This window comes from Neodiprion pinetum, chromosome 2 (assembly GCF_021155775.2).
Source record: "Neodiprion pinetum isolate iyNeoPine1 chromosome 2, iyNeoPine1.2, whole genome shotgun sequence".
In the NCBI taxonomy this organism is placed as follows: domain Eukaryota; kingdom Metazoa; phylum Arthropoda; class Insecta; order Hymenoptera; family Diprionidae; genus Neodiprion; species Neodiprion pinetum.
Genome location: NC_060233.1, coordinates 32,829,947 through 32,846,068, shown reverse-complemented (window position 1 = coordinate 32,846,068; position 16,122 = coordinate 32,829,947). Strand labels below are relative to the sequence as shown.

Sequence of the window (16,122 nt, the reverse complement as noted above, 5' to 3'; positions counted from 1 at the left end):
ACCCGCGACCTAAGAAGCCCGCCGAGACTCGCGGGGAAATTATTTCACCGGCCTAACAACGCGCTTCCGGTTCCGCTAAAACCTTTCTGCGTGATTCCCTCGCCTTTCATTTTTTTTCTTCTCGCTTTTATCGCTCTAACGGCTTCAATTTTTTTTCTTCTTTTTTTTTTTCGCCTTTTTCTTTTACTTTGCCACAAATCTGTCCCACTCCGCTATTTGCACAAACCGATTTCTCGTCGATGACCAAATTTCCTTTCCATGCAGCCAAACATCGACGGTAAATATCTACGATTTACTCGAGCCGCGCCTACGCAGCTCCGTGGTCCCATAAACATACGAATGGTTTTCTTCCGATATCACTTTCGGAAATCACAGTGCTCAAATAAGCTTGTTCGAGACTCCCAATGTTATTCGTTACATTCGGAAAAGAGTTTGACTGAATCTTGCAGCGTATAGAACCGATCGTAGGAATATCTCTTTAATTGTTTTCCCACTCGGACATTCGACGCGTGCGCTTCAAGCGGATTCACTTAATGCGGGTGAAATTGGTCCTGCGAAAAAGAGACTGAGAGAGAGAGAGAAAGAGAGAGAGAGGGAGAGAGAGAACGAGGAGGAGGAGGAGGCAGCAGCATAAGAGGAAGTGAAGCGTGACCAATAATTCGCTTCTAAACGTTCCCTTCAATTTGGAAAAGCTTTTGACGGAGGGAACTTTGATCTTCCAAGCTTCCAGCACAGCTTGTGTCGCCCTTATTTTTCGCCCGCTTCTCTTCCCGGGGACAACGGATCATTGGATTTTGCGAATTCTACCGCGTCGGACCGGCTAATCTCGGGATACCATCGTCTGGCAGGACGCGCAGCCAAAGGAACGCTGAATCCTGGATCAGCGGTTCGAGCAACGGAGCCGTGAAGGAAGCTGGCTCGAGGAAAAACGCAGGGGAGAAGATAAAAAAAAAAAATAGGACGGACCAACCCGAGCCCAAACCGCAATCACGAAACTGTCTAACGGGTGAAATTGAAATCTTTACCCAAAGCGATACACCGCCGTTAAAAATCGAGAGCGTGAAATTCAGGGGAATAAAACAAGGCGAGGGGGTGGTAAGTAAGATACGACCAAGGTGTGCCGAGCCGAGCGCCTTTTATGTTTCTCCTGAACAAAAAAGTACTCTCCGATATCACTTTGTGATTTCATCGAGCGCTTCGCGAAGTCAAAGTAGGCGCGCGGCTGAATTGTTGTCGGGGTAAAATAGCCGGCTTGTGTACAGTTTGCCGGGAGGTTTTCACCACCGGGTTTTATATCGCGTGTTGATACGGGCGCAGTGCATCTATTATAACCATATACATTTGTACGTACACAAGTCGGGCGAAACGTTACCTACAGGGAAACACGTTACACAGCTATAACGGGCGATACGAAGGTACTGTACCTCGTGTGTGGCAGCAAAGGGGGGGGGGACGAGGGGGTGGAGGGGTGCAGTAGTCGGGCCAACTTGATTCATCGAGATTTCGATTACAGATTATTTTCAGGCTGACGTTGCTACAGCGCCCCGTATGGCCCCCCTGAGGTTGAGTTAATTAAACGGCGGCCAAAATAAACCGTAAACGCATCCTGCTGAACTACGTAAAGCGTCTAATAAGTTATAATAACGACCGTGAATAGCCGCTCCGCTTGTTTTCGACTAAATAATTAAACGATTTACTAAATCGACAGAGGGTTTCGTCCGAAGAAGAGGATATCTTACATGTGTAGAGAATAAACACCGCGCTTTGATCGTCACACGTGAGGTAGATTTTAATTCGAACGCAATCCAGGCGATCGAGACAAATTTTTCACTTTTTCAAATTAAATGTTTTTTTTTTTTAATATGATTACACTTCAGTGGACAGAGAAGTCTGACAAAAGCTGAAAACGTACAAACTGTAAACAATACCAAGAGAGTTATGCGCCAAATTTTACGCAAGTTAATGGAAAAGTGTGATTAACCTGTATAATTTTAGAAGCTCCACTGATCATGTTGAAAATTTAATCCTACCTTCAAATTACAACCCAAATCGGTGTAATTGTTACTTTCGAATCGAGGATACGCATCGATTAGAACTTGATTGATTTACCGTAAAATCCGACGATCGGTGCTATTCAATATTCTTACGCTCTGGATTTTCTTACAACTGTAGGTATTACCGTCGTAAAATACGTCGTGCACGTTGGTTAATTTTCCGTAACAATTGATTTATAACCGCACGATCAATCGGGATGGATTACACCACCTTGCCTACGACTGCATAACGCGTATTCATTAAAAATTTTCACGCCAACAGCATGGCTATGTTCGATCGGTCCAAAATACGATACCCGAACAGAGCACACGGCGAACGGTGATCGTAAAAAAAAAATTTCGAGACGAGAATACCCAGACAGTAATACCTACACGGGGTTATCCAGGCACGTGCCGAAGCGCATTCTGTGACGTGTGCCGTTCCAAAACGACAGGTGCAGGACAGGTGTAAAACCCCATCGCATCGTCGCGCCGCCAACAGCCGCAACGGAATCCCATTCCTCATTCTCCTCGCGACATTATCATTCTCATTCAAGCACCAATTTTTATTGTTGCGCTGTGTTCTTGTTACGATTCGGTCGGCATACATTCGTTCCGTCATTTTGCAAATTTTTGGTAAGTTTTGGTATGTGGAATTTATTCGAAACCATATTTCCATCCAAATTCTTGCCCTGGAAGAAATGCCTAAAATTCTTTGACCATTTTACGTAACTATTTTCATTGTCAGTTCTTTTTATCTCTGAATATATTTTCGTATATTCGAAAAATAATTAGAATCTGACATTTACTCCGCAAACCGTATCTCGTCCCGGGGTACAAGTTTTTCGTTGCAACGCGTCAGGCGTTGTGTCTTTAGTTGCAAAAAAAAAAAAAAGAATCAACGACCATGAAAAATCTTCAGCCATCCGACTCTTCGGTCTCTCCCGTTTCTTCCTTACCTGCAAAGTACACAACGTATACACGTATTGTTTTCCTCCCGCGAAATCTTATTATCGTTTCTTTCGCGAGTAGCTCGCCTTATACCTTGTAGCTTCTACCAACCTACATACTTTGCTCTCTCCGGTCTTCCACGCTCGCAGATATTTACCTTGGCTGGCAGACGGTACCTGCGGAGAAGAGAAGAAGGAAACGCGGTTCGGCCGAGAAGAACGAGACGCTAGCTCCGTGCTTCTGTGCACGGTGTGCAGCTCCGGGACAAAGCGAGGTGAAGTCGGGTACTGATAAATAAGGCAAACACTACAACCTGAATTATTCATCTCAGCCAACCCTCCCCTTCCATCTCAGCTCTGTCCCCCGCTCGAATGAAACCAGACGACACCGACGGCAGATTTTTGCAATTTTCCTCGACACTCACTTCCGGTTTGTTTCTCACCATGCATTTCTCTTCTCGTCTTAAAATTGGATATTCTCGTTGGAGACTCGAGGAATTAAATTAGTCCCCAAAGGATTTTACAGTCTCACTTTCTCTCCATTACGCGTGTATGAGAACATCGCGATGTTGAAATGTAACTTGATTCAGTATCAAAGTTTTTTCGGAGTAAAATCTGTTGGAGTATTTTTTTTTTGTTTTTTTTTTTTATAACAATTTGTTACATAAATACAGTTTGATTGACATTTTCGAGTCACTGTATTATTTCACTTAGATGCGAATTACGTGGGTTAAATTCCTTTGAGATAAATTTTTTTCACAAATTTTTCTGCGTTCATTTCCTTCTCTCGTACAATTTTTCGCCCTTCTTCTCTCTTTCTTTCGTGCACATCCATCTCGGGATGCGAATTCCGGAGCTGTTAGGTCGTTTAATATTCTTGAATCGTTGCGGCGCGTCTCCCTCAACTTGGGCTCCGGTATTTGCTTCTCTGCCCTTGAGGAAAAACGCGATGTTTTTTCTTACCTTTTCTTTAAGTATATTATCATCATCATTATCGATGTTGTTATTATTACTTTCGTTTCCGCGCCCCTTCTGAGTTTCAGAAGCACGAAAAATACATATCAAGGATTTCGATCAAAGAAATGGTCTGGAAACTTTGAAGCGCGGTCACTTAAAAGTCCTTAGTCCTTAGTCCTGAAAAGACCGTGTACAGAAGACGGGAACTTTTTCACGAGGAACACACAATTCGATGGAGCATAAAAACGCGTGGCATGGATTGAAAAGAAAAAGCTAAGAATAAACCACCGCTCGAACAGCGGGGCGCAGAATCCAGGCTCCACGTGTCCTGGAATCAGGAAGTTATGGTGGAAAAGAATTCTGCGCGAGGATTCGCATCAGCCGGCACTCCGCGTTGGATTTTCAATTAAAGAACTTGTTTTGCCTCGCTTTAGCAGCAGAAACATGGCGGCTGCGGCAGCTCCGTGGAAATCCACTCTAGGTTAAATCGCACGCCGCAGTTCCACATTTAAATACCAAATCAAGACCTCAGACAGAACAATTACTCGCAGGGAATCTCCTGATAAATATTCAAACTTTGTTTTGATCAAGCCGAGGGCTCGTATTTCCTTGTTTCGTCGCAAGCTGGCCGTTCTTACGTCGAATTTTGGAAATAAAATTCAAGCGAGAAACAAAAATTATTGAAAAATCCAACAGACCTATTCCAGATTCATCGAATTTATGGTAAAATCGAAGTTCATTCGTGGGAAATAAGCTGTTCTGGTACAATTTCGAATTCATCTTCTTAACGGTTCGCCGCATGTTCAGTTTAGATTGATTAATATAATTTCGGCACTGACCATTATCCCTTGGCGCTGAAAATTAATTATATTTTGATCCGGAATCCAGATAATTGGGTCGAGCCTCCGCCTCGGCGAACGCCAACCCGAATTGCAATCATCGGGTAGACGCTGAGACCTCGCCGCAGTCTTTAATTCATTCGTATAATAACAAACTTATACGAGACCCTCTCTCCCTACCCTGACCCCATCAGTTTTTCTCCGCTTCGCCGCCCTGGATCAGTCCAGGCTTGATTTAACCTCGATACCCGACGATCCCCTTCCTATTAACGAACTCTCAAAGGGTTGAAGCTCTCCGGTATTTCAGGTGTCAAGATAATAACAAGTTTTCTTTTGGCTTGACTTCGTAGGTGAGCAAAAGAAAGAGAAACGCCGGATCGATTACTTTCACTATCCATTCTTCGTCGATCCGCCCTGCACCGGGAATTTTCGCGAATTTAATATCCAGCTCATCGAGATTTTAGAGGCCACAGCTGGTAATTGAAACTCGGGTAATTTCGCGAAAACGCTCTCAAGTTAATTCCAAGCTCATCGCGAATTGTTGAGAGTAAAGATAATTGCCGGCGCGCCACCGACTCCAAGACGAGCGGCAGGTGCGAATTAAAAACGCCGAGTCTCTCAAGACTCGAATGTTAATGTCTCCAATTTTTCACCCATTCCCTTCCCTCTTCCCTGTTCTCCAGCTGTTTTCACCCGATTCGTGTCCACGCTGTGAGTTCAACATTATGCAGTCAAGTTTACGTATCAAGAAATTTTACAATCCCATTTCCCCGTCTTTTATATTTCGATCCCGTCCTATTACACGCGAGCAGGTGTAAAATAAAATTTATAGAAAAGACGTTCTCTTCTCGGATATTTTTCTCGACTCTCGTAAAGAGCGAACGAAACTAATATTTGTCGTCCGATCCCGCCGTGAGTGGAATTACAAATGTAGTCCTCATTGAATTTTCAACACGGCCAGTCACCGCTGTTTCAAGCACTAAAAGACGCTACGGGGATGTCGGACGATGGTCAGCTTGCATGGGCGCAAATCCCTTAACGAATCCGGTTTCCCGCTGGAGCTGGTAATGTTTGTTTAGGATAATTGCCGGCATGAATATTAAAGAGCCGGCCAATCTGTGGCCACTGCCCGCCCAGTCACAGCCCGTTGAATTCGTAGTCCTCGATATTTAATTGAAGTAAATTGCATCTCGATCGTGGCTTCATTCCACCGTTACACATGCCGTTCATCCGTCTCATGGTCGGTAGATGATTATATTCCTTTCAAACGAGAGCCGGAAATCCATCCCGGCTGCAGCGATGCACCGATTCATCGCGCTCGAACGCAATGCCCGACGGTCAGCAAAGGAATTGAAATGGAAAAACTGAATCCGACCGAACGAGGCGAAGACTGAGCTTCATTGTTGCACAGCGAATTGATTTTCGCGAGACGCCCGGGTTCGTGACTTTTTCACCAAGAGACAATTCTCGCAATCAAATATTGCGTTTTCTTTCCACCTCGCGCAGACGCGATCAAACAGTCTCCCGGGCTAACCGTAACTACCCTCCTTCGTGTTTGCCTTCGGATATTGGCAGCCTGGATCGTGCTTTCGGACTGATCATCAGCCGCTCCTCATTCCGCCCCCAATCCCACCCCCCCAAATACCGACTCCACGAGCGGGTGAAATCCGTGCCGTATTGCACCAGACTGCAGCCGTGCTGATTTCCGGCGGCTTTTGATATCAGGAAACCAATTTCGCTCTTCGTTTAATCGCGGTGCGTATCAGCCGGCTTGCCTGGGCATGTAAACTCGTCCGATCCAGCATCGCGTCGACGGCTACGGCTTGGCGGGTACTTCAACCGGGAAAATATCGCGAAAATTTGTTTACCACCCGGGGGTGGGCGGCGGGGGGGGGGGGGGGGGGGGGGGCAGGCGAAAGTGGAGGAGGAGGGCGGGATACGGTCCCACGGAATCGCGGTGTGCGAGTTCCAGTTGGAAATTTACTGCCGCTCTTTGACGGCCGAAATCCGTTCCGCCGATGCATACGGTCAATAATTGCACCAAGCTAGAGGACGAGCCGTATTCGTCGGTCGATCATCACGCAGCGTCCCGTGTGCCGCGGCTTTTATTGCCAGTCTGGACTCGGAGCCGCTTATGTTTAGCCGAAATGAACTGATCGCTTCTGCGGAATCTTTTTTTTCTTGTTTTTTTTTTTTCTCTTCATTTCTCTTCCTCTTTTTTGTTTTCGACAAGTTCATCGCCGCAGATAACCGACCCGGGATTTAAATTTTTCCAAAGGTTCGCTATCTCTGAGTACACCTCAGGATTAGCGTATACATTTATAATGTATATACATATATATATATATATATCTTGCCACACAATTTTCTGCCCCGTGACTCGCCAGAATTCCGAGTGTCATGTCGGCTCGTAGCTCCTTCGCGGACCGCGAAGTCTGGTTCGTTGATCTCGTTGACCAGACGGTGGTGCAGGGCAAGCATGCAGCTAACGTACAGCGATTTGTAATCTTCGCTTCGCGTCGAAGATCGTAGCCTCGGTTATCATCCTGTTCATTTTGGCGGGTCGTTAAACTCAAAACCACCTCGGAGCAGACCAGGAACTTTACGTCCCGGAGTAGACGGATTTTTGCAATCAAAATTGCACAACTTGGTTTCAAGGTAATCCTGCGATAAATGTAAATTTGTGATCAATAAAACAGTCGCGTGGTTCTACTTCACTGTAAAACATTTTTAAAAAAAACTTCGAGGTAAGTTTCGTTCCTTCTTCAAACTTCGATTAGGATTTTTGTAAAAGTTGTTCAACCGATTGGGTTGAACTTTTCAAGGTATTTTCTCGGCGTGACCTTTCCTCGATCTTTTCAAGAGAATAGAGGGTTTTTTAAACTACCGAATCACTGCAACGATCCGTTTCAAAATGTCGGCATCTTCTTGTGGTAAAATTATTCTTCGACACGCGTGGGGTAAAGTTTTTTCAGCTAATGAAAATATTATGTTGCAAATCGTTGCGCTACCGCGCAAAATGGGTTGTGGCTGTATTAGCTCCGAATACCATTTTACGAAACCGTATAGCTTCGCGCTCCTGCGCACCGCGGTGTTATAATACGCATTATGTTTGTGTAATTAAACAATTACGTCACCGTGACAATCCGATCCGCAGTGGCTCCGATTTTACGCTACGTTATTTCAAACGTCCGATTAATTAGTCGCTAATCAAGCGATACGGCCTCGCCGCAAATATACTTTAACCAATGACCCGTTAAAATTGCTTCTGCATATTTTTTCCCTCCGCTGTCGCTCTTTTTCTCCCTATTTATGCGTTCATTATCTTCTGTCTGCTCTTCCTTTGTGCTTACCGCAGAGTCGTTGTTACCTATATTATACAACTGCCATAGACAACTATTCCGTATGCCTATATGTATGTCATATGAGTTATACATGTATATTCGAAGGAAAATTTCGTCAAGCTGAAACGTTGCGCCGAAACAATGTTGTCATGTTTTTAAATTGCGGAAGAAGTTTTATTCCTTTATTTATTCGTGGTCGCGTTTTATCGCCTTTAACGAATTCGGCTGTTTGCGTATGCTTATGCGAAATACACCTGTGGTCAGGAAACCGTGGCGTATCCTCATCTCCGCGAAGCTTCTTTTCATTCCCATTTGAAATGTACGTAACACACGTGAATCTCCACCTTAACATCACCGATATACGACGAGAGGGAGCGTAACGGCCTAAATTTGCCTCGCCTTTTCCTATTCGCACAATATCTCAGCAGATTCTTATTTTTCCATCGAAGAGCTTGCAGAAGCTCGAGCTAGCGAACGTCACTTTGACGTAGATACTCGACGGTATTGGGCAGTGTATCTACATCCACGAGCTTCGAGATGTGTCGGTAATATATTGCTACATTTCTTCTTGGAAAGCCGACTTGGGTCTTTCTGCGCAAAGCTCCGATTTTTGAAGTATCGCGATTCGGAATAGTTTCATTCAGCAATTTTTTAACACTGAGGATAAGTATGTCTAACCCTTCTACGAAGAGGATTCGCAATTGATATCGAAGTAGCAACGGCTTTAACCCTCTGTGTTATGATTTTGAATTTTGAAATTATTCAATAATAACAATAAATTTTGATCGAATTATGATTTTACGACGCCTCGTGATTTTCGCCGACGACGAGAATGTAAGGCTGCTTTCTTCACTTTTGCAATTACATTCTATCCGCACATCCGACACTGACGAGAATTGTTTTTGATGAATTGAAGCAACGAGGAGAGAATAAGACTGAAATCTGCGCTCCGGACCGTCTGCTCGCTCTTCTATTCCGAAACAAACAGTCTTTGGTTATTGTTAGCCGCGAGGTTGTTATAAATAAGTAAGAACATGGCGTGTTTGAAAGGAGCGTTATTCCTGGCAGACCGACAGGCACCCTCTCCTGTCTGTGTAAAGCTGGGCCCTCAGGTGCGGGCGGACATCCCGAAAGGAGATAAATCCTCTTGTTTACAAAGTTTCCCCGCACCCAAGGTTTGCACGGCGGTCTCGGCACCTAGGCCGGTAATATCGATAACAAGGACTTTCCTTGCGTAGTCACAAGGCTTATGCATACCTACATTCCCTTCCTCCTCCTCCTCCTCCTCCTCGTTCTCCTCATCCCCGCATTTTCCTCTCGGATTTTCTGCTGTACGCAAAGCGTTAAACTCTAACAACAAGGCTTGAACCTCACATAACGGTTGCCACTTTTTATCTTCCTTGGGTATAAGATAACAAAGAAAAGAAAATACCTCTAGTATTCTATATCTTGTAATATCTTGTCTGATGTGATTTATTCGTGAATAATTGTAATTGAATATACGAAGATGGAATTTTTCAAAATACTTTTCGTAGAAACGTTTTTGAACACCGAAACATTTGATTATAACCATCGATTTCTGGCGATGTAATTGATGTTGGTCCTTCCCTATCGCTCACGGCATTCCTTTCGGGTGACTAACGTCGATTAATTTTCTTTTCTCAGGTGACCGCCGCCCTGGAGGTAGGAACCTTTCTTCTCTGATCGCCGCTAAAGGACATGGTGAGTCTTTCAATAATTCCTGCATGACGTGCAGATAATATTTTTTCATCCTCTCCTTCTCCTTCTATTCACCTTTGGTACTTGAAAGAAAGAGGGTGGAGCGGGTCCCACGGGGTGGCCGTTTGTTCCTACGTCACAGAGGCTAGAGCCACGGAATTAGCGCCCTTTGTACCGAGGCCCATGCGCCACTCAGCCAAAGTCCTTTTATCCCCGCGCCGCGCTGCGCAATTACCGAATATTATTTCGTCGCCCGCGTTAAGATTTTGACTTTTTACTCTGCCGTTTTATTATTTTTTCAAATTTCTATTCCTTCGTTTTCTCTACGACCGAACAATCCGATATTTCGTTGGTCTATCGGCGCTCCTTTCTCAGGATGACCGTGCAGGATTTCGTAAAGAGGCTAGAAAAGGAGAGCCGAGTGTGTGAGAAGAGACGAGGAGAGAGAGGGATCGAAAAAAAAAAGAATAATGGTAATAAAGGGAAGGAGACGGGGAGGAAGGAAGAGAGAAGGAAGATGCGGTAGGTTTTTATAGCCGCCAGCATCCGCAGTCCTGACGGAATGACTCATGGCCCTCGACGACGAGGAGTCGGAGTGACTAAAGATTGAAACGAGTTTCTCGCCGCATCCGGGGAGCGCAAACCAATGCGGCATATTTCTCGGGTGAATCGCGTATAAGCACCGCGGTGATCATCGTGATGCGCAACGTACCCGGGAGTCATACCGGCTTGCAGGCATGATCGTAGAAGCGACCGATGAAAGCCGAGATACACCTACTCGCCTTCTACCACCGCGAGATGAAAATTCTTCGCCAAAATTCCCACGAAAATTAAATTTCACAACAATACAATATCTTATCAAACTCGAGTTTCGTAACTTGATTCTCTGTCTTCCATATCGTAGCAATTCAGATGTCGCTGATAAAATTGTGTAAAAATTTGGCAAACACCTCGCGTATACCGTGTAAATGATATTCTTCTTTAAAAATGTTTCGTATATTTGAACTATGCGTGATATAACGGCAGGGATAATCGAGTGAGCGGGTATTTATTCATCGTCTCGTCTTCTCCGTCGCTTGACGAAAAAAACATTAGATCGGAATGAAATTTCGTGACAGAGTTCGGAACATCCGCCTACACCTGACGGTTATAATCGATGAAAGGCCGAAATCGGTCGTAAATTTCTAGTAATAAATCGTGCGGCGGTCGTCTGTCAAGGGGTGAAATGACGAGACGAGGAACGGCGATGATCGGCATTCGTACCTGCACGCTTCTCGCCGCAGCTCCCCAGACTTTCACCTCTGTCGAATACTGCCTGCAGTCGTCCGGCATGCATCGCAATCCGTTCGAACATCGGGGAGAACGCGTCTCGCGTGTTCTTGAATCTCTGACACGACGAGTCGACCGAGATATCTGGCGGCCGAGGGACCGAGGGACGGACTCGAAGCCACGTCGTTCTCGAGATGATCGGTCGTCAAGGAATTCTATCTCGACAACGCGCGTATTATCGTCCGTGTCTCTCTGCCCCATGCGTATATACATGCATATAAACAACAATGGCCAACCACCCGAGGAGTTGGAAATGCAACGATGTCGCATAATCAAGTGTTCTAAAACTTCATCTCCGAAACTTCCTTAGGAATTGACTGATCGGTAAGATTGAAAGTCACTTTGTTGGATCGGTCAGAATTTTGTAAGAATAACAACGAGTGGTGCGCTTACCCTGCGCTAGATCACTGACCGAGGTCAAATTATTCTAGACATCTCACGGTCAATTATGCCTGAAAATCTTAGGGACGATAGAGATTCGAATACGTGAGATACTTCGTGAGAAAATTCCAAGATCGTCAAGTTTTACCTGAGAAAACATCGATGTGAAATTTTATTCGATAAAAGATGAGTTAGGTGTAGCTAATTTTTTGCACTTTACTTGTTTTGCTCAATGAATGCTCGCGTCAAAGACGTAATCTGCGGTTATTCTCCGGTACACGTTTGGGGTAGTTGATGTATTTTTACTACGTAATATTTGCTCACCGGATATGAATGACGTTCTATGCGAATGTTGAGATAACATCGAGATCGATTCTCGCGTTAATAGTTAACAAATCGAACCGTTGAAATGTTTGGTGCAGCTTGAACGGCCTCGTCAAAAATGGTGGTAAAATCGAATGACCACCAGCCGAGTTTCAGATCAGCCCGGATCACTCCACAGGTAAATTTCCACCGAGACATTGAACATGACGGTCAATCAGTGCCCGTTGTTACATTTCATATTTCGAAATTGCAAAAAGAGTGTAGCGAAATGAATTCACGTCGCGTGAATGCATCGAGGTGGGGATTGAGTTTCGAATTAATCGAGAACCTTATCGTGTGAAAAGTAAAAATATCGCGAAGAATGTACGCTGAGAGGTTTAAAAAATCCGCCGGGTCCCCGACGGGTTCTCCATTGAACTTAGCGTCTGTTGAAGCTGCTGGCGGGTCTTGATCGTACACTGATGAAAAAGTTGGAAACTGCTCTCAGGTCACCCCGTACGGAAAGAAAGAACAACCGCGTCGAGTGCAGAAACGGAGGGGAGCACGGGGTCAGTGATATAGTTTAGTTTTTATTAAATAGTTGTGAAAGCTGTTATAGCTCCGCGATGTGCATCCTCCGCGGGCAATCCGCGGCTTATCGAGTGCCTTTGACAGAATGACGAAGAAGAAAATGACAACGGTAAGGGAAAAAGAGGCGAAACCAAGCGGAAGAAATTAATTGAAATCGCAAAAAGTCTCCCGCTCCAGGCTTCGAAACTCGGTATAATAATAGAAATAATAATAATAATAGTAATAATAATAATAATAATAATAATAATAATAATACTAGACTAGAAGACCCGAACATGGCTTTGCCTAGTTTCTGCTCTTTCTCTATCTGTATTCCTATTTTAAGGTGGGAGTAAAAATATAGAAAGATGAAAGAATCGAAGGACCACAATATCGAATTTTTGCCTTCTTTTTCTGAACTTTCCACAATTTTGAATTTTATTAATAAGATTCTCGCGTCTGTGAAAATTCGATATTCTGATCCTTCTATCAATCGACAATTCCAGTTCTCCACCCCCTGTCCTATTTTACTATTTTACTATTTTCCTACTATTACAATTCCATCTACCTTCTCTCGAAGCCCGATTAGACTCGGTATCACCATCAATGAACTAATTAAGCAGCCTTTAATTACTATCACACGGGCCCTGCAGCCCGGGTCAATCAGGGAATCCATTTTGACGGGTGTCACTGCGCGTAATTAGCATCCAATTAGCCTGGCGCGTAATTAAGCTCAAACCTTACAGGCCCGACCGCAGTGCTGACCAGTGCCAACCGTTCACCGTTCACCGTTCACCTCTGCCCATATTTTCTTCGTGTATACATTCGCCGCGTTTGCACTCCCTGCACCTACCAGCAGCCAGCCACCCTCCGTTCCCTATCTGCACGCATTATCGCCTGTTCTCTGCACAGGCCTCGTCCGGCTGAACTAATTACCCGACATCAAACCGGTATCTTCGAACTGAGAATGCCAGGGATGTTCGAAGCATGCTTGAAACGTAATTTTCTATACTCTTTTTCGATACAATCACGCGACGGCCAATATCGAATAAATTGCCAAGTTAATATTTATCGGACACGTGCAGTGCTGACAAAAAATTTTGTTTACCGATCGATTATGGCCCTCGAAAATAGATTGTCTGTTCTGAAACAAAGTTTGGATGATTAATAGTACCCATGTATTATTTGAAATCATTCCGATAAAGTGTACGCGTTCGATTTTAGAAACAATTTCATCTAAATCCACGTCAATTGCAATCAATTAAATATTTGCGTGAAATTTTCCCGACGCATTCGTAGCCTGAAGATATAGTTATTTGCGTGTGATAGCGCCGCTGTTACAGCGGAGCTATCTATCCTCGGGTAATTGTTAGCACGGATTAATTCATCTCCCGCCATTATCGGCTGAGCACTCGTCCGGATTATTTTTTTACATTTCATTTTCGTTTATAGTTTGGCCCGCCTCGCGAAAAGCTTTCAACCGTACTCATGTATAAAAATATAGGTATAGGTAGGTTCCTATCCGTTACAAATGCAGCCGGCTACAGCGCGCCGGCGAGTCTCCGGTTGGATGGAATAAAGATAAAAACCATGTAGGTACGCAACATGTATAGATATACGTATTCCAAAAATTGAAGTACGCAAAATCGCGCTTTTACAAAAAGAAGTCGATAACAACGGTCAGCAATTTATCTACGAATATATGCACTATTCCTCGCGAAAATTAAACGTCTTTTAAATTTCTTGGAGAAATTTTCTCACAACTTCTTTAATTTGGTGAAAAAAATTAAAAGTTAACTAAGAAACGACCACTGGGTTCGATCTGTTTTTATTCCATTTAACAATCGGGCTACCTCGCTCCCTCCTCACCGACCTTTGTTTCAACCCTCGTCGACTGTAATTTCCTGCAGGATTTACCCCGGAGTTAATCGCGAACGGTATGTTTCCGTATACCGTGTCTGCGGGTAAAGGAAGGCTGAAAAACGCGAAGAGGTGCCTCAATTTCAACGGTCACTGTTACAATCGCGGCCCGAATGCACGAACCAACGTTATCGTGTCTGCCCTGTATCTGTGCAAGTGCCTACGCATGGTTGTGTCTGGTGGATAACGGAGGCCTGCCTCCGACTGTATGCACAGTTTGTTGTGGCTGTGCTTTCGTGCATATAACGACCGGGATCTCGCCCTGTCAGGTCGTACTTCACTACGGAGACAAATTGGCCGAGAGATCGATTGAATACAGTCCAATTCTCCTGTATATACCTGTTTCACCTTCCATGTACGTTGTACACATGTGTATACATACACAATACCCACGTAAAATAGTTTAATCAATCGAAAACGGTGACGCCCAATTTGGCGCATCAACTATACGTTGTTAAATCGCGTGTAATTAATACAATACCGCTTATAGATACGTCGAAAAGTTTAACGCACGGAAGGCGGTGTTTTATTTGAGAATAGAGGTTGAAAAATATGCGCATAATCGTTGATGTGGAAAATGAAGAAACCTTTGTGACGATATTCAATTTCATCGCCACGAATCACGGGGAAAAATTTTATTATTTTTCGAATTTGCAATCAGATTGATCGAACTGGCTCGGTTTGATCGACAACGCCGCATAGATCAGAATCGACGATCTGGATACGGGGATCCCTGCAGCTGAGGCTGCGACCTGCAACCGAGTGAGCGAGATTTCATGATTATTCATCGGAGAGAAAGAGAGAGAGAGCAAAAAAAAAAGAAAGGAAATTGAAATGAAAAACAACAGTTTTATTTTTATTCCGTAAAAAAGTGGAATACGTTTGATAATTAATGCGCATGGGAAATCAACGAACAAGGAGAGGCTCGCTGTGGCTGAAAAGACGCGGACCGAGGTTTGGAATTATTATAATCCGCGCGGTGAATGTGTTTCAAACAAATTATTATAAGATATTCAAAAATTTATTTGACATTCAAATTTTTTTCACTTTTGCATCCGAGCCACGGCAGGACGGAATTGAATTTTCCCAGCTACCTCTTTACATCCATGTATCTTCGTCTCTGTCGCAATTCTCGGGGAACGAAAAATTCTTACACGCCAAATAAGCACACGAGAGTACATCAGCGCTGGTGGATACACCCATAATCTAACGGTCTTCTCGGTCCGCTCGCCGCGGCGCGGCGCCGAACCGGATCTGGAAGAGTGCTGTGCTAGCTGAGTGCAAAAATGGATGATAAAAAGCGAGGAGGAGGCGGGGCGGGAAAAATGGCCCGATTCAAATCTGCGTACTCAAAAGGTTTTTATTTATACGCGTTATACCGAGTGTTCGGGTACGAGTCCTTTTAAGGTACGTGTCTGGATGTACTCGCCTTTCCTCGCAATTTTCTACATGTGTATACAATCTACATTCTCATCTACCACTGAATGAAGCAGCTTCAAAAGTATTTCACTATGTCGATATGCATATGGTGGGTATAGATATGGTAATTTTTCGCCAGCAATAAGTTCGTTCGGGACAAATTTGCGAACCTGTCTAATTTTACAGTACTTTTGCGCTCTTTTAAAAAAGAAAAATTCGCCATTTACTCCCTGATAGTGAAAAAAAAAACAGTTTGTATCTTCTTAAAAAAAAAAAAAAAATCGTCGAGGGATACGTAATTTTCGACGATGAAAAGAGATATTGAACAAATATTCTCTTCCGATCAGATTCGTCCTGA

The 16,122-nt window shown here is 44.1% G+C and overlaps 1 protein-coding gene across 2 annotated transcripts in view; it reads left to right on the top strand.

Annotated features, from left to right (window-relative positions):
* LOC124213138 (leucine-rich repeat and immunoglobulin-like domain containing-NOGO receptor-interacting protein 4) overlaps window positions 1–16,122 on the top strand; it is a 236,524-nt gene that overhangs the window by 134,162 nt on the left and 86,240 nt on the right. For both annotated transcript variants that reach the window (XM_069133335.1, XM_046614082.2), the window contains one exon: window positions 9,789–9,845. The gene's annotated coding sequence lies outside the window, so the exon portion shown is untranslated. The remainder of the gene's footprint in view (window positions 1–9,788; window positions 9,846–16,122) is intronic.